Here is a 23775-nt window from a genome sequence, read left to right on the forward strand (position 1 = left end):
TTTCCAAATGGGATAGAAGAAATGCTTCTTCCCCATAGAAAGTGGCTTGAATGTACTTGTGCTATAATAGTAACAACATCTCAGGTGTGCTCTTATCTTGATCCTGGCAGTGAGGTAGTAACTAACATGAGGCGCTAAGAGGTTGGCACAGTAGCATTGAGGCCACTGGTACTTTGGTGTCTTAAGATGGCACAACTGGTAAACAGAAGTATACATTGCCAGATGTGGCTGGGTTTTAGCTGCTCCTCTCCTGGGCTGGAGGGGCCAGAATTGTCCCACCCAACAGGGTTCCTGAGCAGCTACTATGTCAGGTCCTGTGAAATGGCTATAAGATGGACATGGTCCCTGCTCCCAGGGAGCATAGAGAATGGTGAGGGATAGATAACGCGACAGAAGTTATGCCTTTAATGTAGACAAGTAAATATGCATGCTCTTAATTCTAAAATAATATCCCCCTCAATTTTTAGTCACTTTGAGATGTATTCTACATACTATAAGGTTGATCCATCATTGTGTACAATTCAGTGGTTCTGTGTATGTGTCAAGTTGTGCAATCACTACTTGATTGCACATAGTATCATCTTAGAACATTCCACTATCCCAAAAGGAAATCTTGGACCCATCAGCAGAGATTCCCCAGGCCCACATCATGCCAGCTCAGGCAACCACTAACCCACTTTCTATTTTTAGAGATTTGCCTACCCTGAACACTTCAGAGTAGGATCATGTAACATGTGGCCCCAAGGCAGGGGGCCCGGGTTCAACTCCTAGGCAGGGAACTAGATCCCACATGCTGTAACTAAGAATTTGCATGCCACGACTAAGACCCAGTGCAGCCAAATAAATAAATAAATTTTTTAAAAAGATAAGGAGCCAATGTAGGATCTTGTAAAGAAAGAGTACAAGAAAATTGGGAGATAGCTTAAGTCAAGAATGTCAAGAAGGACAGGAGCCAGTGAGGTCAAATGCTGAGCAGGAGTGAAAACAGACCAAGAGGAGATGGGGACTTGGCCCAGGTGGAGCAGTGGTAAAGAATCGGCCTGCAATGCAGGAGACCTGGTTCAGTCCCTGGGTTGGGAAGATCCCCTGGAGTAGGAAATGGCAACCCACTCCAGTATTCTTGCCTGGAAAATTCCATGGACAGAAGAGCCTGGCGGGCTACAGTCCATGGGGTCGTAGAGAGTCAGACACGACTGAGCACGCATGTACTTTGTCTTTGTCATACAGGCCTCAAAGAGAGCAGGATGAGCACAGTGGCTGAGCAGAAAAAAGCAGTGTTTAGCAAACATAAAGTTCTCTGAATGCTTAGAAGTGAACTGGAGAACAGGCTGTTGGTCGCTTGAAGACATAAACAGATCAAAGGAATTTCTTTTCAGCAACAAGAACCATTTAGAGGAAATTAGTCAGACAGGGGAGTGAGTCTGAAGATCAAGGCAAGAAGAAGCATCACTGAAGGAGCAGGGTGAGAGGAGGAGGAAGAACGCAGATGGAGTCTTGAAAAAGGTAAAAAGCGCTCATGTCCACTGAGGCTCCAAGTGATGCTCATTTAGGCCATGGAGTTATTCTGGAGTGGTGGGCACAGTGGCTAGGGGCATGCAAGAAGGTCTCATGCTGTTGGATTGAGACCAGAAATAGTGGTGAGTGGCAGGGAGGGCCTGGCTGCCACTGGACTCTCCCATAAACACCATCTCAGGAGTGGCCCAAACACTGAGGTGACCCAGGGTTTCCCGAACTAGGTGCGAAAAAGTACCCACAGAATGTTGAAGAAGTGAAGTCTTGCTAAGAATTCAGACTGGATATACAGAAAAGCAAAACAAAACTAGAGGGAAAGACTGGGAGACTAGGCACACAAAGGCCCCAAAATACAGCACAGGGCAAAGGCCATGTGCTGTACTTTGTGCTGCTTACATGTTACAAGCAGTTAATAGTCAAATGAGAAGAAATACTTATTTTGCCATTTTTATGTAACCCCAACAGTGTAGTCATTTGGGTAAATGGTAAGCATTATGTCAACTCACAAGTGGGAAGAGACATAGAAATATTAAAATATAGCAACTGATTTCCTTCAACCCTTTCACTTTTCAATTCCATCATTCATTCAGTCATTCTGGTATTCCTACAACATGCTAGTTTCTGGAGGATGAGAATATAAAAAGAGTAGAATGCAGTTTACTCAACCTGAAACTAAAGCTTTGTCCAGAGAATTTGAATTCAATGAGTTTGAGGCCTCTGTTTATAGACAAACCAAGAAAATAGTCATTGGTCCTTTTTTTTCAGGAGCTAGAAGGTGGTCACAGATGGACTGAAGAAAGTCAGAAACCCCTGACTTTGTTGCTAGGGTGTCATATTATAGGCAAATCTGTCTTCACTTGGAGTGTATTTACACTGTGGGAATGTTGGTATTCTAGCAGAACTCTGAGGAGCAATTCAAAGAGGCGGCTGAGATCAGAGGACTTGGTGAAAGCCCTAAGCAGCACGAACTAGAAAGTTTATGAAAACTCCCCAGCTTAAGCAGCAAAATCAGGCCATTTGGAAAACTACAGTTGGTTTTCAATGGCAGTGAGTAATTTTTTGGCCAAAAAAGTGATTGAAAAAAGGACAGTGATAGTGACAACAAATGTTTCACACACACACACCAAAAAAAAAAAAAAAAAAAGGCAGAAGAAAGAGACTTAACTTGGAGAGAGAAGGGATTATAAAATGTGTCCATAAAAGTACTTAGACTGGGAAATATATTAAAAAAAAAAATTCAGACAAATCTTTCATCTTCCTCCTATCTTGGATCAGTCTTAACTTTCAGACATTTCTCTCTTTCCTCCTCCTCTCTTTCTTTCATAAAATGAGAACAAACATATATTCTTAATTCTACAGACTATGTAATGAGATAGTCATTTCAAGTACATTCCAAAAGATACCTTACAAGAGGCAGCTTTGCTTCAAAATGCAATAAACTGACCTCTGACCTGGGACCCAAGGTTTTTAAAAATATTTACGTTAGAGTCACACTCTGTAATTAAAAACTGAAATTAACTAGCTACAAATAAAAAAATCAAATTGGTTTGAATTAGCCAAGGTAATGAAGTCTATCAAAGACATTAAATATTTTAAAGCAGTCAATTAGCCTAAAAGGCATTCTATGCCTCGCAAATCTTGTAAAAACCTGCTGCCTGTGTGTCTCCTGGGGACTCTGCACATTTTAAAAATGAGGTCAAGCCAGATCCAAATAGAAGGGTGAACACAGAATGCTTCTGAATGTTTTGGGGTCATAATTTAATGAGCTATAGTAATAATTTACTAAATGTTCCATTGGTAGTTTTGTGGAGATAATATTGCAGGGAGACAAGCACAGGTCTGTAAGTGATTAGGAACTGCAGGTAGAAGCCATGAATAATAAGCCCGTTATTAACACACTGTTAGTGTTAAATGAATACTTAGTGAGTTATTTCAGCTAAAATTAGTTTATAGGTTACTTTAATACCCTGCTTGAAAATTACTTTCCTCAAACCTTGAAAACTTCAAGAGAATAATCTAGGTTAAACCTTTCTGTATAAAGAATGTTGGAGATGTAGAAAGGGGAACATTGATAGTGAAGATCTAGGTTTCAGCTTCCACTGGGATGTAATCGACTTGCTTTCAAGGGGTTGAATGTAAATAAGCTGGCTCCACTTCCCAGGGCACCTGCAGGCTCTGTGAGGGAGTGAAGTGGGGAGGAGGGACGGTAAAGGGATAAGCAGTAGAATGAGAAAGATCTTTCACCAAAACCTCTAAGAGACTCATATCCTTGATGTCAGGTGGAGAACCATCAAAGTTCAAAGACAGTCAGTGGCCAAAAACAACTGGACTCCTTGTCTCCTCCAGGCGTTACCATTTGTTTATTTAAACCTGTACCTGCTTCTCTATGGTCACTAGATCAGAGGTGGGGGAAACATTTGGGTGTTGACATACTGCTAGTTTCAGCTCAGGGAGGAAGGGAATGCAACACAATCTGCCTAGTGAAAGAGTGGACCTGCAGGGAACACAGGGGACAAGGTGGCACTGAATATAAACAAGGGTTTGGTGTAAAAACTAGTCTCAGCAACAAAAGAATATGCTTGACTTTATGGGTATTTACAGTGTAAGGATAAAGACAAAGCAAGATACATGCTATATTTCTGAACTAAAGAACCTGTTTGGTAATTTCAAGTGAAATGAAGAGGCCCTGCTCAAGCAGTAAAGAACCCATCTGCAATGCAGGAGACATGGGTTCGATCCCTGTTAGGAAGATCCCCTAGAGGTGGAAATGACAACCCGCTCCAGTATTCTTGCCTGGATAATCCCATGGACAAAGAAGCCTGGCAGGTTACAGTCTATAGAGTCACCAAGAACCAGACACAACTGAGCATGCACACATGCACACAGACAGCTAAAGTACACAGGAGCAGTACTGCTAATAGTAACGGAAGAAACAACATTTACACAATCTGGAATCCATATATTGTATATACTGGGTTTTTTTCTTTTAATTTGAATAGATGGGAACATAAGGATTTCACACTTCATGCTGTTACTCAACATTTAGGCTTTGAGTTTTGGTCCAGGCAAGGTACAGAAAGTAGCTGCTGGAGTCCCATTTGATTTCAAATCTGGCTAAAATCCAAGTTTCTCAACTTCAAGTTCAATATCATGAAAACTAGACATTGCTTCCTTCTAGAATGTAGGGCTCCTACTGAAATATCAAATTTGCCTAAACTTTCCACATGAAAAAAAAAACTGAATCCAGGTCTTACTTAAGAGTGCTGTTATTTGGTAGAAACAAATACAATACTGTAAAGCAACTATCCTTCAATTAAAAATAAATAAATTTTAAAAAAGAAGAGTACTGTTGATCAACCCTTTCTACTTAGGATCACCTAGATGATTTTTTTTTTAACTAATGATGTCTGTGCCCCAACTCAGGCTACTTGAATTACAATGTTTAGAGACAAACCCAGGTTATAATTTTTTAGTTACCTGCGCAATTCTAAGAGACCATTAAGTTTAAAAATCTCTGTTTTAGAAGAAAACCACCCCATCTCATAGAAATTATCACTTGCTATTGGTTTTAATGCTAGAAAGCTCAGAACCCGCCATAGATAATCTGGTTTAATTGGTCAGAGTGGTAGGGGCTGGAAACTGGGATATTCTTCAGGTAATTTTAATGTAACACTAATAGTATAAGTACTATTTTTGGCAACACTCTTGTTGTTTAGTCACTTAGTTGTGTCTGATGCTTTGCAATCCCAGAGACCGTAGCCTGCCAGCCTCCTCTGTCCATGGAATTCTCTGGGCAAGAATACTAGAGTGGGTTGCCACTTCCTTCTCCTGGGGATCTTCCTGAACCAGGGATCAAACCCATGTCTCTTGCGTCTCCTGCTTTAGCAGGCAGATTCTTTACCACTGAGCCACCAGGGAAGCCTTTATGGCAATACAGTCATACCTAAAGACCCTTGTCAGAGGTGGACTGACTAAAACTGGGGGCGGGGGACAGCACCAGGTGGTGCTATCCGTGGTGCTGAAATGCCACTGCAAGGAATTTTTAATTGGTAATGACAAGCATTTATTTTAAACATGATGAAACAAAATCTATTATTGCACATTTTTCTTTTTTAATTTTTTATTTTTAATTGGAGGATAATTTCTTTACAATATTGTGTTGGTTTCTGCCATACATCCACATGAATCAGCCATAGGTATACATATGTCCCCTCCCTCTTGAACCTCCTTGCGTATTTTTAAATTGAGAAACATAAAAGTTCTTCTAAGCACAGAACTACTGCTGTGTATTTTCAGTTCTATATTATGACTTGTTAAAGGAGAGAGATCTTGAAAGAAAGAGGATGCTTTGCTATTTTCTCAACGATCAGATAGAGTGAAGATGAAAATAATTATGACTGGTGCTCTTGGAAAACCGACATATTATTATTTGTTAGCTATAATAGTGTCCTGAATATTTTTTAATGTTCAAATTACCAGAATTTTTAAAAATATAAAGTACTTTACTTTCCATCTAAAATTCAAAAGCATAAATATTTATCGTTTTTATTTTTCTGCTTTAGAAGATCAAAGTGAAATAATTTGAAAAACAGTCTATTTTCATGGGATAACATTTACCTTATACTATTAACAGTATTTAATGATACTACCACTGAAGATTTCTAGTTGATGCATTTGTGAGCTTTATTTTAAAAAGGAGTTAACATGGTGTTAGAACTTCAATAATTAGACATAATGTTTCCCACCATTTTGTCCATATTCCTTATATAATGACCACAACTGAATTGCCCAGTCAGCAATTTCTTATAATCTCCATGATCTAAAAACTAAAAACCTATGATTATCCCTTCAAACTTCTATGGAGATACCATATGTTCCATGATTCTATCCAATAACAACTCAGTAACAAAAGGATTGGATGAAAACTTTAAACCTTCCCTAACTTATGACCATTCTCTCAAACAGAGAAAACGTTTTCCAGAGTGAATGACATTATGAAAATACGAGCCTGATATGCTAATCTGAAAATGCCAAACATCTGAATGCCACTTTATCAGCAAACAACTCGGAAACATATTCCTCTTCTTTGCTAAATGCTAACGTTTCCAATAAGGGAGTAGTATGTGCATGCATGAAACCTAATATATCACACAGGAGTTTCCTTTGGAGCAATTACATTCCCAGCTCTCTAAACAATTGGAAACTAAGAGCTTTAAGCTAGACACCAAGGCACTTGCTAATATGATCCATGGGCTATTTGAAGAGTTAATGAGGGGAAAATATCCCTTAAGTTTAAATCACTCAAGAACTCATAACTTGAACACCTGAATTTACCTCTTTTGGGGAAAAAAGTATGGAGCAAATACTCTTCATCTTAAACACTCTATACTTCAAAGAAAGAATTTCAGATACATCCCATTCTCCCTAAATGAACATTCAGAGCTTTGCCCATCTGGTTAGCATAGCAATAAAACAGAGTACAGTTCTCAGACCTTGAACACAGCTTATCCTTCATCTATTCAGACATTTAATGAATGGGTCTTGTAGCCACAAGGCTTTAGTGGATTCAAATCAAGGTATTTTTAAAAAGAGTCAAGTCCAACTGTATTCCAATAGTGCCCCTCCCCACTCCAAGGCTGTCATAAGTCAGATAAGACTTCTCTTTGCCAAAAGGGCTCTCAGGGGAGAGTTAGTTACCATCAACACAATTAGTCATTTGAGCATAGTCTCTTTAAACTACTGATATTTCCTATCTATAGATTAAACACTCTGGGAACCTATTTACTGACCACTTTCAAAGAGGGCTCTGTAGAATTCAGAAGCAGGAAGACAGAAAAAGATTTTGAAGGAGGTTCTTTGAAATTTCTGGTCACACCAGAAATCAGAGCTCCAGGGGGCTGATTTTTAATGGTAAACTCATAACTTCCTCATGTTCCAATAGATCCCATTACGCCAGTGTCTGGCTCAGCTGCTTACACAGCTCTGTAGTAAATTTGTGTTTCCCATAAAATGATCTCAAAACTCTTTTCTCCAAGGAGTCATACTTTTTATGGAAGTAAACAAAGAAATCATAAATACTTCTCTCTCACCATTTTAAGCATTCCCATCACTTTAATGTGAAGACACTCATCATCAGAACTCACAAACAGAGTAAGGGTGATGCAGTGAAACTATGAATGATGACGGCAACAAGATGAAGTCTTGCCTCACTTTTATATGCGGACCTTTGGGACTGTTCTGCATCAGTGACTCAGTGACTCTGGTCTCTCACATAATTCCAGTAAACTGTATTATGTCTAGGGCCAATGACAGTTTTATATCATTTGAAAAACTTGTTTAGAACTTGTTCTACATTGTGCTTCCAATATGACTCAGCTGTTGGAATAAGTATAACGGTGAAAAAATATTAATCTATAACATGAAAAGAACAAGTTTGGTCACAAGTTGCTACAATCTTATAGATTAGCTACCTTAAAAGACAAAATTTCTTAAGTTGAACGAGAGTGAAAAAAATATGTTTATGCAATTACATCTGGATTCTCAGTCTGAACAGTAATGACTGTTTTTCCAACACTTATCTCACTTAAAACCTTGCCCTCATTTAATGTTTCCCATATCGTAGTTTAGTTGAAATACTTCAGTGCCTTATTTCTGCACATATTTTGACCTTATAAAGAAGTAAGTGTCCTACCGTATATAACACATGGAACTCTGCTCAATGTTATGTGGCAGCTTGGATGGGAGCGGAGTTGGAGGAGAATGGCTACATGTATATGAATGGCTCAGTCTCTTCACTCTTCACCTGAAAGGATTTCAACACTGTTAATTGGCTACACCCCAATACAAAGTAAAAAGATTTTTTAAAAAAAGAAATAGGTTTTAAACACAAAGAGGATTCATTACCAGAAAAGGGAATGAACCAGTTGGTCGAGAGGGGCAGAGACTATGGACTCACCTAAAATACGCTAGTAGAACTTGAAATTCATTGCTTTCATAATAATAAATCTTTCCAAATTAATTCTCATCTCAAGAAAAGCCTCTTGGGCCTAGAGAACACTGTGGCCCTTATCTCAGACTATAAGATGACACTGGTCATGATGCCTAAGATAACTGCCGGGTCATTCTTCTGTCCTGTTCTTGGGGCATCCAGCCCTGGGAGGCTGGGAGATGGGACAGGCTGTCTCTAACCAGGATCACTAAAATCTTGTCATTAGTCTCATCCTCTGCTGTTCCTGTAAAGTTGGAATACCAAACTATGTGGCTGGCCCTCTGACACCCTGCAAAAACGAGGGGTCTTTCCTCTAAGGCTGGGTACAGCCGAGTGCAAAGGAGCAGAGCTGGTGAAGCTGCTGTCTTCAGGTGAGAATACCTTGTGCCTACACGAACAACTTGCCCTTCTCACATACTGCAACTGTTCCCCCAAACCCCAGTACCACTGGGACTAGACTCTCTAGGAAAAGGGGTGGCCCAAGCCCTGCCCTCCTCCAACAACAGAGAAGAAGAAAGGCTTAGAGTCAGAGACAAGCTGCTTGTTTTCTGTCTGCTCAGTGACCTTGGGGCGTGTATGTATGCATGCTCAAAGGTGTCTGATTCTATGCGACCCCAAGGACTGTAGCCTGACAGACTCCTCTGTCCATGGAATTTTCCAGCCAAGAATACTGGAGTGAGTTGCTATTTCCTCCTCCAGGGGATCCTCTCAATCCAGAGACCAAACCTGTGTCTCTTGTGTCTCCTGCATCGGCAGATGGGTTCTTTACCACTGCGCCACCTGGGAACCCCTTGGGCCATGTTCTTTCAATTTCCCAATAATCAAGTTTCCCCGGTTTTGTGAAGCAGTTTGCTCTGCAAATTCAAAGGCAATCTTGATGATGCCTGCAGTCCCTAGTCTTGGGCTTTTCAAAGACCTATTAATCCTCCTTGAGCCTTTCTACAGTAGGACATGCTGAGTGGACCCCAAGTTCTTCCCCAGGTACAGATATTTTAATGACAGTCTCAGAGACAGAGGCAAAAACAAGGTTTAATAAGTTTCCTTTGGGTCTGCTGAGTAATTTCTTCAGTTTAACAGCAAGCATTAGTTTATTCAACTGCAAAATGCTTGGACAGAAGTTACTGCTAGGAGTAGCTCCTTGGCACTTCCTAGCTCTGCCCCTTCCTTATATCTGGCTATGTACTGGGTTGCCAAAAAGCACCAACCTTTTTGGCCAACCCAATACTTCTGTCCTCCACACATCTCTTTGGGATATAATGAAACCCCATCTATTAAGTACCTATTATGAACCAGATCTTTTAGAATTTGGGTTTGGGGAGTTTCTGTCTCCCTCTGGCAGATCAGAAATATCATGGGTCCACTTACAGCTCCTTCCAATTCTCATGTAATTTATAATGTATCACTAGAGTGACCATATGAGGTGCTTTGCCTCAGACAGTCCTCATGTGTGCCTGTGGGGCTAGCAAATCTATTAACAGCGTCCACATTCACTCTCAGACTGTCTCAGTTTGAATGATAAATTGCATCACCCCCAGACAAGTACTGGAGATCCACCTGCAGTTTTCATAGGCTTAGCTGGAGTGAAGGGGGAGGAGAAGGACCCATATTACAGGGATCACAAGAAACCATGGTTATGTGGTAGGCTGTGACAGGCTGTAGGAGGAAACCACGAACCCTGCTGTCACCTTTGAAGAAACAAGCTTAGAATCATTTCTTTGCAGACACAGCCACATAGAGAAGACGAGCACACGGACACCATGGCCAGATAAGCTGGCACTGCCATTTCCAGGCTATGTGCACACAGGCAAGTTATTTAACCTCTCTGTACCTCAGTTTCCTCCTGTGTGAAATGAAGGTACTAGAGAGCCCTTGCGCACTGTTGGTGGAATGTAAACTGGTATAACTTTTATGGAAAATAGATTAGAAGTTCCTCAAAAAACTGAAAATAGACCTACTATGCATGTGCACGTGCTAAGTCGCTTCAGTCGTGTTTGACTCTTTGTGACCCTATGGACTGTAGCCCACTAGGCTCCTCTATCCATGGGATTCTTCTGGCAAGAGTACTGGAGTGGGTTCAGAACTACCATATGATACGGCGACTCCATTTCTGGATATATTTTCAAAGGAAATAAAATCAGTATCTCAAAGAGAAAAAACAATAAAGTTAATAATAGTACCTACTTCATGAGGTGGTTGTGAATGACATGACACAATGGGCCCGTGCATACTAACTGCTGTAAAGGGTTTTCTGCCACAAAGAATTGCCCTGCACCTAGATCCTAGTCATAGTCAATGACACATTGGCAAGCATAAACGAGGTCTACCTTCAGAGAACTGGTGCAAAAGACTTTGGTTTGGGTGACAAAAATCAACCCAATGAGATTCTCCCTTTTAGGACACAAATGCCCGATGAATAAGGGAGGTCACTGAAGTCGAATCTCAAGTAACAGGAGGCTCTCTTCCCAAAGTTTGACCCAATCCTAAGGCCCCAGGGTTCCTGAACCCCTGAAAGAAACCTTGACTCCACATTCCTGTGGACACTTGTTATATTCTCCCAGCACCCAATTTCATCTGTTGATGGGTCTCTTCTGCCATCTTAAATAAATTCAGCAGAGGGGGACAGGCCAAGCTTAGAGGTGCAGGAAAAATCTGGGACCCCAACTGGAACCTTACACTTGTGAAATTGGAAATTCTTCACCCTGCTCTCTGACCACAGTTTCCGATCAACTTGGCTCCTTGCAGCTCATCTATACCATGACTTCCTTGAAACCCTCAGTGTTCCTCAAATTATTTTCCCTCCTGGCTTCATTTTCTTTCCTACACAGTCTGGATCACGTGTCCTACCATTTTAACTCCTTTTCACAGGCATTTTACTTTCACCTTTCAGTGTTCCTCCAACCTATTGTTTTTTTGGGGGGTTGGAGGGTCACGCAGCATGTGAGATCGTCATTCATAGTGATCAAAACCGTGTCCCTGCAGTGGAAGCACTCGAGTCCTGACCACTGGACTGCCAGGGAAGTCCCCCAACCGTGAATTAATCCTACTTTGCACACGAAAGCCCCAAAGCAGCTACAGTATATCTGAGATGTGTGCTACTATTCAAATTACAGTTTACAATCGCAGCAGGCCCTCTGTGTTGCACTGTGGTCAGTCACTTGCCCACTAATATTCTCGCCTTCATCACTGCATTCTACAACTGTACCAATCTTTTCCCCTCAGCTCATGGATTTCTCTCTCCTCCACCACTTTGCATTCCAGGCATATAGACTCTGATTTAGGAAACACTGTCCATCAGGATAAAATCCAGGGTCCTCAGTTGCTGTCCACCTGATTCTCCTGCAATCCTGTCCAGCCCCCTGGCCTTGTAGTCGGCCAACACTCGATGCCAATGTGCACATCCACTCTGTGTATGCTATTGTATCTATCCAAATGTCTTTTTCTTTTCCCTTGTCCACCTGACAAATATTCAAGTTCTCAAACACAATCCTCTTTGCCTCATCAATTCAGCTGCCATAAAATCTAATCCTTCACTTCCCTCTTATCTTGTGACACCTTCTATGTATTTCAGTGGTTGTATAAGGTATCTATGGACTTCCCTGGTGGCTCAGTGGTAAAGAATCCACCTGCCAACCCAGGAGACCTGGGTTCAATCCCTGGGTCAGGAAGATCCCCTGGAGAAGAAAATGGCAACCCACTCCAGTATTTTTGCCTGGGAAATCCCATGGACAGAGAAGCTTGGCAGGCTATAGTCCATGAGGTCACAGAGCTGGGACGTGACTTAGCGACTAAATAAGAACAACAAAATAAGGTATATGTGGTGGCTTAAGTATCTGTCTGCATATCTTATTTGCCATAAGAAGTTGACCTCCATAAGGCCATAGGCCTGGTCTTGATTATGACTGCATTCCCAGGATATTGAGAATTTCCAGAAGGTGCTCAAAAACAAGGATTGTATGGATAGAAACCTGGTCTGGCTGGTAGGGCTGGGTTTTCACACCTCCACTCAATTATGTCAAAGTCTCCCCACTGCTTTCTGCAGTGCTGGCATCTGAAATGTGTTCTGGTCACACTGCATATAGACGATGCACAGGCTTCCCCATTAGGCCTAGGTGTCCTGGTAAAGCACGAGCTTTACCGCATCTCCAACAGGCCTAATTCCCAAACAATCTGAGACAGCAAAGCCTTTTTTTTTTTGTTTTTTTTTTTAAATCTGCTCAGGAAAAGGAGGCAAGGCCTTAAAGAGTTCAAGTTTGGAGGTATAGGAAGAAAGAAAACGATCAAGGGAGACAAGAAAGCATTAAATGTAATCCTGAGGTCATTAGCCCTTCAGTGAAGAAGGCAGATAAATCACAGGCAGCTGAGAAATGTGGAAGCTTTGGCAACAACAAAAACAGCAGCCCATTTGAGGGATTTGGACTCCTCTGACTCCAGATTCCAAAACAAATGCTTTCTCTGTAAGTTCATGAAATTCCAGTAAACTTCTGTTTGGGATTTTAATTATTTTTGTTTTATCTTCATTTTGGCTGAGGAGGTGAAGATTTCTTAAAATCTTTTCATATTCGTTCTATGTGGCTCCAACTGACCCACTTTTTCAGTTTAAAAAAATGTTAATTGGAAAATAGTTGATTTACAATGTTGTATGAATTTCAAGTGTACAGCATAGTGATTCATCATACATATATCCATTCTTTTCAGATTCTTTCCCCATATAGGTTCTTACCAAATACTGAGTATAGGCCCCTGCACTGTACAGTAGGTTCCCGTTGTTTATCTATATTATACACAGGCATGGGTATATGGTACCCTCAGATTGCCAATTTATCCTTTCCTGCCCCTACCTTTCCCCTTTGGTAAACATAAGTTCTTTTTTTTTCTATAACTGTGAGTCTGTTTTTGCAAATAAGTTCATTTGTATCATTTTTTAGATTCCACATATAAGTGATAACATATGGGATTTGTCTTTACGACTTAATATCAATTTATAGGTCCATCCATGTTGCTGCAAATGGCATTACTTCATTCTTTTTTATGGCTGAGTAATATCCCAATGTATATATATATACCACATCTTTATCCCTGCATCTGTCGATGGACATTTAGGTTGTTTCCACGTCTTGGCTATTGTAAATAGTGCTACAATGAACACTGGGGTGCATGTATCTTTCTTTTTATTATTTTTTTTATTGAAGGATAATTGCTTTATAGAATTTTGTTGTTTTCTGTCAAACCTCAACATGAATCAGCCATACGGACACATATATCCCCTCCCATTTGAACCTCCCTTCCATCTACTGCCCCATCTCACCCATCTAGATTGACACAGAGGCCCTCTTTGAGTTTCCTGAGACATATAGCAAATTCCTGTCGGCTATCTATTTTACATATGGTAATGTAAGTTTCCATGTTACTCTTCCATACATCTCACCCTCTTCTCCCCTCTCCCCATGCCCGTAAGTCTATTCTCTATGTCTCTTTCTCCATTGTTACCCTGTAAATAAATTCTTCAATACCATTTTCTGGATTCCATACATATATATTAGAATATGGTACTTATCTTTTTCTTTCTGACTCACTTCACTCTGTATATAGGTTATAGGTTCATCCACCTCATCAGAACTGACTCAAATGTGTTCCTTTTTATGGCTGAGTAATATTCCACTGTGTATATGTACCACAAATTCTTTATCCGTTCATATGTCAATGGGTATCTAGGTTGCTTCCGTGTTCTAGATATTGTAAATATTGCTGCAAGGAATAATGGGATACATGTGTCTTTTTCAATTTTGGTTTCCTCAGGGTATATGCCTAGGAGTGGGATTGTTGGGTCATATGGTAGTTTTATTCCTAGTTTTTTAAGGAATCTCCATACATCTTCCAATGTAAATGGCTGCATCCATTTACATTCCCACCAACAGTGCAAGAGCGTTCCTTTTTCTTCACACCCTCTCCAGAAATTATTGTTTCTGGACTTTTTGACGACCATTCTGAACGGTGTGAGGTGATATCCCATTGTGATTTTGATTTGCATTTCTCTAATAATGAGTGATGTTGAGCATCTTTTCACGTGTTCATTAGCCATCTGTATGTCTTCTTTGGAGAAATGTCTGTTTAGGTCTTTTCCCCACTTTTTGATTGGGTTGTTTTTCTGGAATTGAGTTGTATGAGCTGTTTGTATATTTTGGAAATTAATCCTTTGTCAGTTGTTTCATTTGCTATTATTTCCTCCCATTCAGAGGGTTGTCTTTTCACCTTGCTTATAGTTTCCTTTGCTATGCAAAAGATTTTAAGTTTAATCAGGTTCCACTTGTTTACTTTTGTTTTTATTTCCATTATTCTAGGAGGAGGGTCATAGAGGATCTTGCTTTATGTCATCGAGTGCTCTGCCTATGTTTTCCTCTTAAGAGTTTAATATAGCTATATAGTTTTATAGTCTTACATTTAGGTCTTTAATTGATTTTGAGTTTATCTTTATGTATGGTGTTAGGAAGTATTCTAATTTCATTATTTTACATGTAGCTGTCCAGTTTTCCCAGAACCATTGATTGAAGAGGCTGCTTTGCCCCACTGTATATTCTTTCCTCGTTTGTCAAAAATAAGGTACCCCCAGGTGCCTGGGTTTATCTCTGGGCTTTCCATCTTGTTCCATTGGTCTACGTTTCTGGTTTTGTGCCAGTGCTATACTGTCTTGATGAATGCAGCTTTGTAGTATAATCTGAAGTCAGGAAGTTGATTCCTCCAGCTCCATTCTTCTTTCTCAAGACTGGTTTGGCTATTTGGGGTCTTTTGTGTTTCCATATAAACTGTGAAATTTTTTGTTCTAGTTCTGTGGAAAAAAATGCCATTGGTAATTTGATAAGGATCGCATTGAATCTATAGATTGCATTTGGTAGTATAGTCATTTTCACAATATTGATTCTTCCTACCCAGGAACATGGATTATCTCTCCATTTGTTGATGTCATCTTTGATTTCTTTCATTAGTGTCTTACAAATTTCTGTGTACAGTTCTTTTGTCTCCTTAGGTAAGTTTATTCCTAGATATTTAATTCTTTGTGTTGCAATGGTGAATGGAATTGATTCCTTAATTTCTTTCTGATTTTTCGTTAGTATATAAAAATGCAAGTGACTTCTGTGTATTGATTTTGTATCCTGCAATTTTGCTAAATTCACTGATTAGCTTTAGTAATTTTTTGATACTATCTTTAGGGTTTGCTATGTACAGTATCATGTCATCTGCAAACAGTGAGAGCTTTACTTCTTTTCTGATCTGGATACCTTTTATTTCTTTTTCTTCTCTGATTGTTGTAGCTAGGACTTGCAGGACTATGTTGAATAATAGTGGGGGAAGTGGACACCCTTGTCTTGTTCCTGAACTTAGGGGTGATGCTTTCAGTTTTTCGTCATTGAGAATAATGTTTGCTGTAGGCTTATCATATATGGCCTTTACTATGTTGAGGTAGGTTCCTTTTATGCCCATTTTTTGAAGAGTTTTCATTATAAATGAGTGCTGAATTTTGTCAAAGGTTTTTCCTGCATTTATTGAGATTATCATATGGCTTTTATCAATTTGTTAATATGGTGTATCATATTGATTGATTTGTGTATATGGGAGAATCCTTGCATTCCTGGAATAAACCCAACTTGATCATGGTGTATGAGCTTTTTGATGTGTTACTGAATTCTGTTAGCTAAAATTTTGTTGAGGATTTTTGCATCTATGTTCATCAGTGATATTGGCCTGTAGTTTTATTTTTTGTGTTGTCTTTGTCTGGTTTTGTTATCAGGGTTATGGTGGCCTCATAGAATGAGTTTGGAAGTGTCCCTTCCTCTGCAATTTTTTGAGAATTTTAGGATAGTCATTAGCTCTTCTCTCACTGTTTGATAGAATTCTCCTGTGAAGCCATCTGGTCCTGGCCTTTTCTTTTTTGGAGATTTTTGATCACAGCTTCAATTTCAGTGCTTGTAATTGGGTTGTTTATAATTTCTATTTTTTCCTGGTTCAGTCTTGGAAGACTGAACTTTTCTAAGAATCTGTCCATTTCTTACAGGTTACCCATTTTATTGCCATATAGTTGTTCATAATACTCTCTTGTAATCCTTTGTATTTCTGCACTGTCTCTTATAACCTCTCCTTTTTCATTTCTAATTTTGTTGATTTGATTCTTCTCTCTTTTTTTTCTTGATGAGTCTCGCTAAGGGTTTGTCAATTTTGTTTATCTTCTTAAAGAACCAGCTTTTAGTTTTATTTATCTTTACTATTGTTTCTTTAATTTTTCATTTATTTCTGCTCAGATCTTTATGATTTCTTTCCTTCTACTAATTTCGGGGTTTTCTTGTTCTTCATTTTCCAGTTGTTTTAGGTGTAAAGTTAGGTTGTTTATTCAATGTTTTTCTTGTTTCTTGAGGTAGGATTGTATTGCTATAAACTTCCCTCTTAGAACTGCTTTTGCTGTATCCCATAGGTGTTGAGTTACCATGTTTTCATTGTCATTTGTTTCTAGAAATTTTTTTATTTCCCTCTTAATTTCTTCAGTAACCTGTTGGTTATTTAGAAATGTTTTGTTTCATCTCCATGTGTTTGAGTTTCTTACAGTTTTTTCTTGTAATTGATATCCAGTCTCATAGCGTTGTGGTCAGAAAAGATGCTTGATATGATTTCAATTTTCTTAAATTTACTGAGGTTGTATTTGTGACCCAAGATGTGGTCTATCCTGGAGAATGTTCCATGTACACTTGAGAAGAAGGTGTATTCTTCTTCATTTGGATGGAATGTCCTGAAGATATCAATGAGATCCATCTCATCTAATGTTTCATTTAAGACTTGTGTTTCCTAATAAATTTTCTATTTTGATGATCTGTCCATTGGTGTGAGTGGGGTGTTCAAGTCTCCTACTATTATTCTGTTACTGTCAATTTCTCCTTTTATGTCTGTATTTGTCTTATGTATTGAGGTGCTCCTATGTTGGGTGAATGCTGCTGCCGCCAAGTCACTTTAGTCGTGTCCAACTCTGTGCAACCCCATGGATGGCAGCCCCCCAGGCTCTCCATCCCTGGGACTCTCCAGGCAAGAACACTGGAGTGGGTTGCCATTTCCTTCAAGGCATGAAAGTGAAAAGTGAAAGTGAAGTCGCTCAGTTGTGTCTGACTCTCAGCAACCCCATGGACTGCAGCCTACCAGGCTCCTCTGTCCATGGGATTTTCCAGGCAAGAATACTGGAGTGGGTTGCCATTGCCTTCTCCATCTTGGGTGAATAGATATTTACAATTGTTATGTCTTCCTCTCGGATTGATCCCTTGATCATTAAGTAGTGTCCTTCCTTAAGTCCTGTAATCTTCTTTAAGGTCTATTTTGTTTGATATGAGGATTGCTACTCCAGCTTTCCTTTGCTTTCCATTTGCATGGAATATATTTTTCCATCCTTTCACATGCAGTCTAAATGAGTCTTTAAGTGGGTTTCTTGTAGACAGAATATATATGGTCTTATTTTTGTATCCATTCTACCAGTCTGTGTCTTTTCATTGGAGCATTTAATCCATTTACATTTAGAGTAATTATTGACATATATGTTCCTATTGCCATTTTCTTAATTGTTTGGGGTTGATTTTGTAGATCTTTTTTCTTCTCTTCTATTTCTTGACTATTTAAGTCCCTTTAATATTTGTTGTAAAGCTGGTTTGGTGATACTGAATTCTCTTAACTTTTGTTTTTCTGAAAAGCTTTTTATTTCTCCATTAATTTTGAATGAGATCCTTGCCAGGTACAGCAACCTTGGTTGTAGATTTTTCCCTTTCGGTACTTTAAATATATCCTGCATTCCCTTCTGGCCTGCAGAGTTTCTGCTAAAAGATCAGCTGTTAAGTGTATGGGATTTCCCTTGTATGTTACTTGTTGCTTCTCCCTTGCTGCTTTTAATATTATTTCTTTGTGTTTAGTCTTTGTTAGTTTGATTAGTATGTGTCTTGGAGTGTTTCTCCTTGGGTTTATCCTGTATGGGACTCTTTGCACCTCTTGGACTTGATTGACTATTTCCTTTTCCATGTTGGGAGAATTTTCAACTATAATCTCTTCAAAATTTTCTCATACCCTTTCTTTTTCTCTTCTTCTGGGACCCTTATAATTCAAATGTTGGTGTGTTTGACATGGCCCCAGAGGTCTCTGAGACTATCCTCAGTTCTTTTCATTCTTTTCACTTTATTCTGCCCTTCAGAAGATATTTCCACCATTTTATCTTCTAGCTCACTGATTCATTCTTCTGCTTCAGATATTCTGCTATTAATTCCTTCTAGTGTACTTTTAATTTCAGTAACTGTATTCTTTGTCTCCACATGTTTATTCTTAATTCTTCTAGGTCTTTATTAATTGATTCTTGCATTTTCTCCATTTTGTTTTCAAGGTTTTTGATCATCTTTACTATCATTATTTTGACTTCTTTTTCAGTAGTTTGCTTATTTCCTCTTCATTTATCTGGACTTCTGTGTTTCTAGTTTAATCCTTCATTTGTGTAGTACTTCTCTGCCTTTTCTTTTTTTTTTTTTTTAACTTATTGTGTTTGAGGTCTCCTTCTCCCAGGGTTCACCATTGAATTCTTTCTTCCTTTTGGTTTCTGCCCTCCTAAGGTTTGTCCAGTGGTTTGTGTAAGGGTCATATGAGAGTTGTGCCGAGTTTTTATTTATTTTTCCTCTGATGGCCAAGGCTGAGTGATGTGGTAATCCTGTCTGCTGATGATTGTGTTTGTATTTTTGTTTTGTTTGTTGTTCAGATGAGGCATCCTGAAAAGGGTGCTACTGGGTGATGCTGGATCTTGTAGTCAAGTGGTTTCCTTTCTGTCAGTTTTCACTATTTGATACTCCCTAGGGTTAGTTCTCAGAGAAGGCAATGGCAACCCACTCCAGTACTCTTGCCTGGCAAATCTCATGAGTGGAGGAGCCTGGTAGGCTACAGCCCATGGGGTCGCGAAGAGTCTGACACGACTGAGCGACTTCACTTTGACTTTTCACTTTCATGCCTTGGAGAAGAAATGGCAACCCACTCCAGTGTTCTTGCCTGGAGAGTCCCAGTGACAGCAGAGCCAGGTGGGCTGCCATCTATGGGGTCACACAGAGTCAGACACAACTGAAGCGATGTAGCAGCAGCAGCAGCAGCAGCAGCAGCAGGGTTAGTTCTCTGGTAGTCTGGGATCTTGGAGTCAGTGCTCACACACCAAAGGCTCAGGGCTTGATCTCTGGTTAGGAATGGAGATTCCACAAGTGGTCTGTTATGGCATTAACTGAGATTAAAACACATATCCAAAAATGAGAAGCCAAAGATGAACCCCAGAGAAATGGCAGTTATAAAATCAGGCAAATAATAATTAAAATGATGGAATATAACACATATACATATACACCCATGAGCAAAGTCAAACAGTGCAACAAAAATATAGTAGATTGACCTGATGATCAAAGGAAATAAAAAATTATATTTACCAGATAAAACAAAACTAACTAAAGCACAAACTGGAAAGCAAAACTAGAGCAAGGTGCCAAATGGGGAATAAAGCAATGAAAACAAAACAAACAAATATGTTGAGAGGAAAGTGAAGAAAGAAAAGAAAGAAATAGAAATGCAAAGTTAAATAGAGATAGATGAAGATGATTCATAAACATTAAAGATTTAACTGCAAGAGGAAAAGAACAGTAGGAAAGGCAAAGGAATAAATGTAGAAAACATATAATAGGTTTAAAAAAATTAAAATTATAAAAATGAGAAAAAAAAAATGGAAGAAGAAAGAAAAAAGGAAAACTTCATAGACCTGCAAAAGCCCAGTGTAGAGGCAGAGGTTTACAACACATATACATATACACACATAAGCAAAATCAAATCAGTCCAACAAAAATAAAGTACAATAGACTGACCTGGTGAACCAAGGAAACCAAAATTATATCTACCAGAAGAAAACTAACAAAGGCACAAACTGGAAAACAAAACTAAAGCAAGGTGCCAACTGGGGAATAAAGCAATGAAAACGAAACTAACAAAATGTTGAGAGGAAAGGAAAGAAAGAAAAAAAAGAAAAAATACATATGCAAAGTTAAACAGAAATAGATAAAGAAGATTTATATACATTAAAGATTAACTGCAAGGGGAAAAGAACAGTAGCAAAAGCAAACAAAGGAATAAATGTAGAAAAGTAATAATAGGTTTAAAAAATTAAAATTTAAAAAAGAGAAAAGAAAAGAAAAAAAAAAGGGGGAAACTCCATAGAACTGCAAAGGCCCAACGTAGAGGCAGAGGTTTATAACAACAGTAAACAATGTGATTGAGAAAAAAAAAAGTCTCAAAAGCTTAATTAGATTTCATAGTGCCAATAAAGTCAACTACAACAGAGGGGGAAAACAAAGAAAAAAATCCAAAAGAATCTATAGAACAAGTCAAAACATAAGAATAACAAATATTTTTCTTGAGTCACTGCTGTCAGAGTCCTTTCCCTTGCTGCAAGTCACAGTCCACCTCACCTCCCTAGGATGCCCTCCAACACTGTGCTGATCTCTGGACCTGCTGTGGGGGCAGCTCAGGCTCTACTCTGGTCCTACTCCTGTGTGTTCTCGCCTCCAATGTCCACTGCTATCAGAGCTAGTGTATTTTCTTTTGTGGGAGCTTTCAGTGACCTTTTATATATTCCATAGACACACTCTGCCTAGTTGATTGTGTGGATTTAATCTGCAGCTTGTACAGCTGGTGGGAAGGTTTTGGGTCTTCTTCCTTAGCCACACTGCACCTGGGTTTCAACTGTGGTTTTATTTCCACCTCTACATGTGGGTCATCCACTGGGGGTTTGCTCCTGGGGCTGCCCTGGAGGACTTGGGTTTGCCCCTGTGAGGGCCAGGTGTGGAGGTGGTGCAGCTGCTTGGGTCACAGGGGTTCTGGCAGCACCAGGTACTCAGGGGAGTTGTGGCTGGGGCAGCAGGTAATTTAGAGTTCTAGCAGGGTATGGCAACCAGTATTGGCCAATACACTCCAGTATTCTTGCCTGGAGAATCCCCTGACAGAGAAGCCTGGCAGGGAACAGTCTACAGGGTCACTAAGAGTTGGATACGACCGAAGCAACCCTGCATGCACAGATGGAAGACTTTTTTTTGCCTGTGGTAGCTCTGCCCCAGTGAGAGTTGAGCATGAAGGTGGTGCAGCTGCTTGGATTGCAGGGACTCTGGCAGCGCCAAGTGTGCAGGAATATGGACTGTCTCCCCTGCAGGAGTTATGGCCCTATCGGGATCTATTTTTGAGCCTCTTCTAGCTGGCAATCAGAATGCCTCTTTGGCCAGTTTTTCTCTGTAGCTCGGCCCATTCAGGCACTTAGAGGGCTCCCTTGCCTGGGGTCCTTATCTGCTGTTCGGTATGTCAGGCACCTAAAGGGGCCCCCCTGGCTGGGGTCCTACTCTGTAGATTGGCACATCAGGCATTTAAAGGGGCACCCTGGGTGGGGTCCTACTCTGTAGTTCCCTGTATCAGTCACTTAAAGGAGTACTCTGGGTGGGGTCCTGCTCTGTAGTTTAGTGTGTCAGGCATTTGATGGGCCAGCCTCTCTATTGTTCAGCTGCTAATGCTGGTGTGTGGGGAGACAGAAGCTATGGTGATGGCTCCACCCCCTACGCGTGACTCAGCAGTATCGCCTTGCTTCCATGGCTGCCTGGCTTTCCTCCACAGGCATTTCCCACCACAATCTCCTCCCTCACATCTCCTAGATCCATCTCTCTGCAGTCAACAGCAGCCCTTGCCCTAGGATTGCTCCACAATCCCTAAACTCCAGCACCCAGCCGCTGCTCCTTCCAGGGGACCTCATTCCATTTAGGCTGCCACAGATCAGCTGTTTCACTCTCAGCCTTAAAGGATTCTCCTCTGGCTCAGACAATTGCCCCAACATGGGGATCGGACCCCTGCTTCAGTTCCCCCACCCTCTGGGGACAGGTCCAGTCCCACTAACACTCCTGTTTTTCCCCCTAGTTCCTTCGTCCTACCGAGTTCTGCATGGTTCTATATATTGTTTTCCTCTGGTCAGGTACTCCTGTCGGCTCTCAGCTGGTGTTCGGCATGCACTTCTGTGTCTGAAGGTGCATTCCTGATATTTCCATGGAGACAGAAGTACGACACATCCATCTACTCCTCCTCCATCTTGTTCTCACGTGTATCTTTCTGAAGTATGGTTTTCTCCAGATACATGTCCAGCAGAGAGACTGTAGGATCATATGGTAGCTCTATTTTTAGTTTTCTAGGAACCTCCATACTGTTCTCCACTGTGGCTGTACCAATTTACATTCCTATCAACAGTGTAAGATGGTTTCCATTTCTCCATATCCTTTCCATAATTTACTGTTTTGTACACATTTTGATAATGGTCATTCTAACCAGTGGGTGGTGATACTCATTATAGTCTTGATTTCATTTCTAGTGATGTTAAGCATCTTTCTATGTGCCTTTTGACTATCTACATATTCTTTGCAGAAATGGCTATTTAGGTCTTTTGCCTATTTTGTGATTTGGGTTTTTTTAATTTTAATATTGAGCTGCATTAGATGTTTATATTTTGGGAGATTAATTCCTTCTCAGTAGCACCATTAACAAAAATTTTCTCCTATTCTGTAGGTTTTTTGTTTATGGCTTCTTTTGCTATGCAAAAACTTAAGTTTGATTAGGTCCCATTTGTTTATTTCTGTTTTTATTCCCATTACACTAGGAGATGGATTCAAAAAGATATTGCTGCGATTTAAGTCAGAGTGTTCCCCCCCCCCCAAAAAAAGTGTTCTGCTTATGCTTTCTTCTAAATATTTTATAGTACCCAGTTTAACATTTACAGTTTTGAGTTTATTTTTGTACATGATATTTTAAAATGTTCTAATTTCTTTCTTTCACATGCAGTTGTCCAGTTTTCCCAGCATCACTTATTGAAGAGACTGTCTTTTCTCCATTGTAAATACTTGCCTCCTTTGTCATAGGTTAGCTGACTATAGGTATATGGGTTTATTTCTGGTCTTTCTATCCCATTCTGTTGATTTTTGTCTCTGTTTTGTACCAGTACCACACTATGGCTGCAGCTTTGTAGTATAGTCTTAAGTCAGAGAGTGGAATAACTTCAGCTCCGTTCTTCTTTCTCAAAATTGTTTCGGATATTCAGGGACATCTGTGTTTCCATACAATTTTAAAATAATTTGTTCGAGTTTTGTGAAAAAATACCATTGGTAATTTGATAGGGATTGCACTGAATCTACAGACTGTCTGGGGAAGTATAGTCAACTGACCCA

At 39.9% G+C, this 23775-nt stretch overlaps 1 protein-coding gene across 2 annotated transcripts in view; it reads right to left on the reverse strand.

The window, feature by feature from the left end:
• The window catches only part of GNA14 (G protein subunit alpha 14), a 201465-nt gene that overhangs the window by 128316 nt on the left and 49374 nt on the right, over positions 1-23775 (reverse strand). Inside the window, exon 1 of one of the 2 annotated variants that reach the window (XM_070794244.1) lies at positions 8204-17558. The exons of the other annotated variant lie outside the window; for it this stretch is intronic. The gene's annotated coding sequence lies outside the window, so the exon portion shown is untranslated. Of the gene's footprint in view, positions 1-8203; positions 17559-23775 lie in introns of those variants that run through there. 2 annotated transcript variants of the gene reach the window in all.

This window comes from Bos indicus, chromosome 8, assembly GCF_029378745.1.
Source record: "Bos indicus isolate NIAB-ARS_2022 breed Sahiwal x Tharparkar chromosome 8, NIAB-ARS_B.indTharparkar_mat_pri_1.0, whole genome shotgun sequence".
Lineage (NCBI taxonomy): Eukaryota > Metazoa > Chordata > Mammalia > Artiodactyla > Bovidae > Bos > Bos indicus.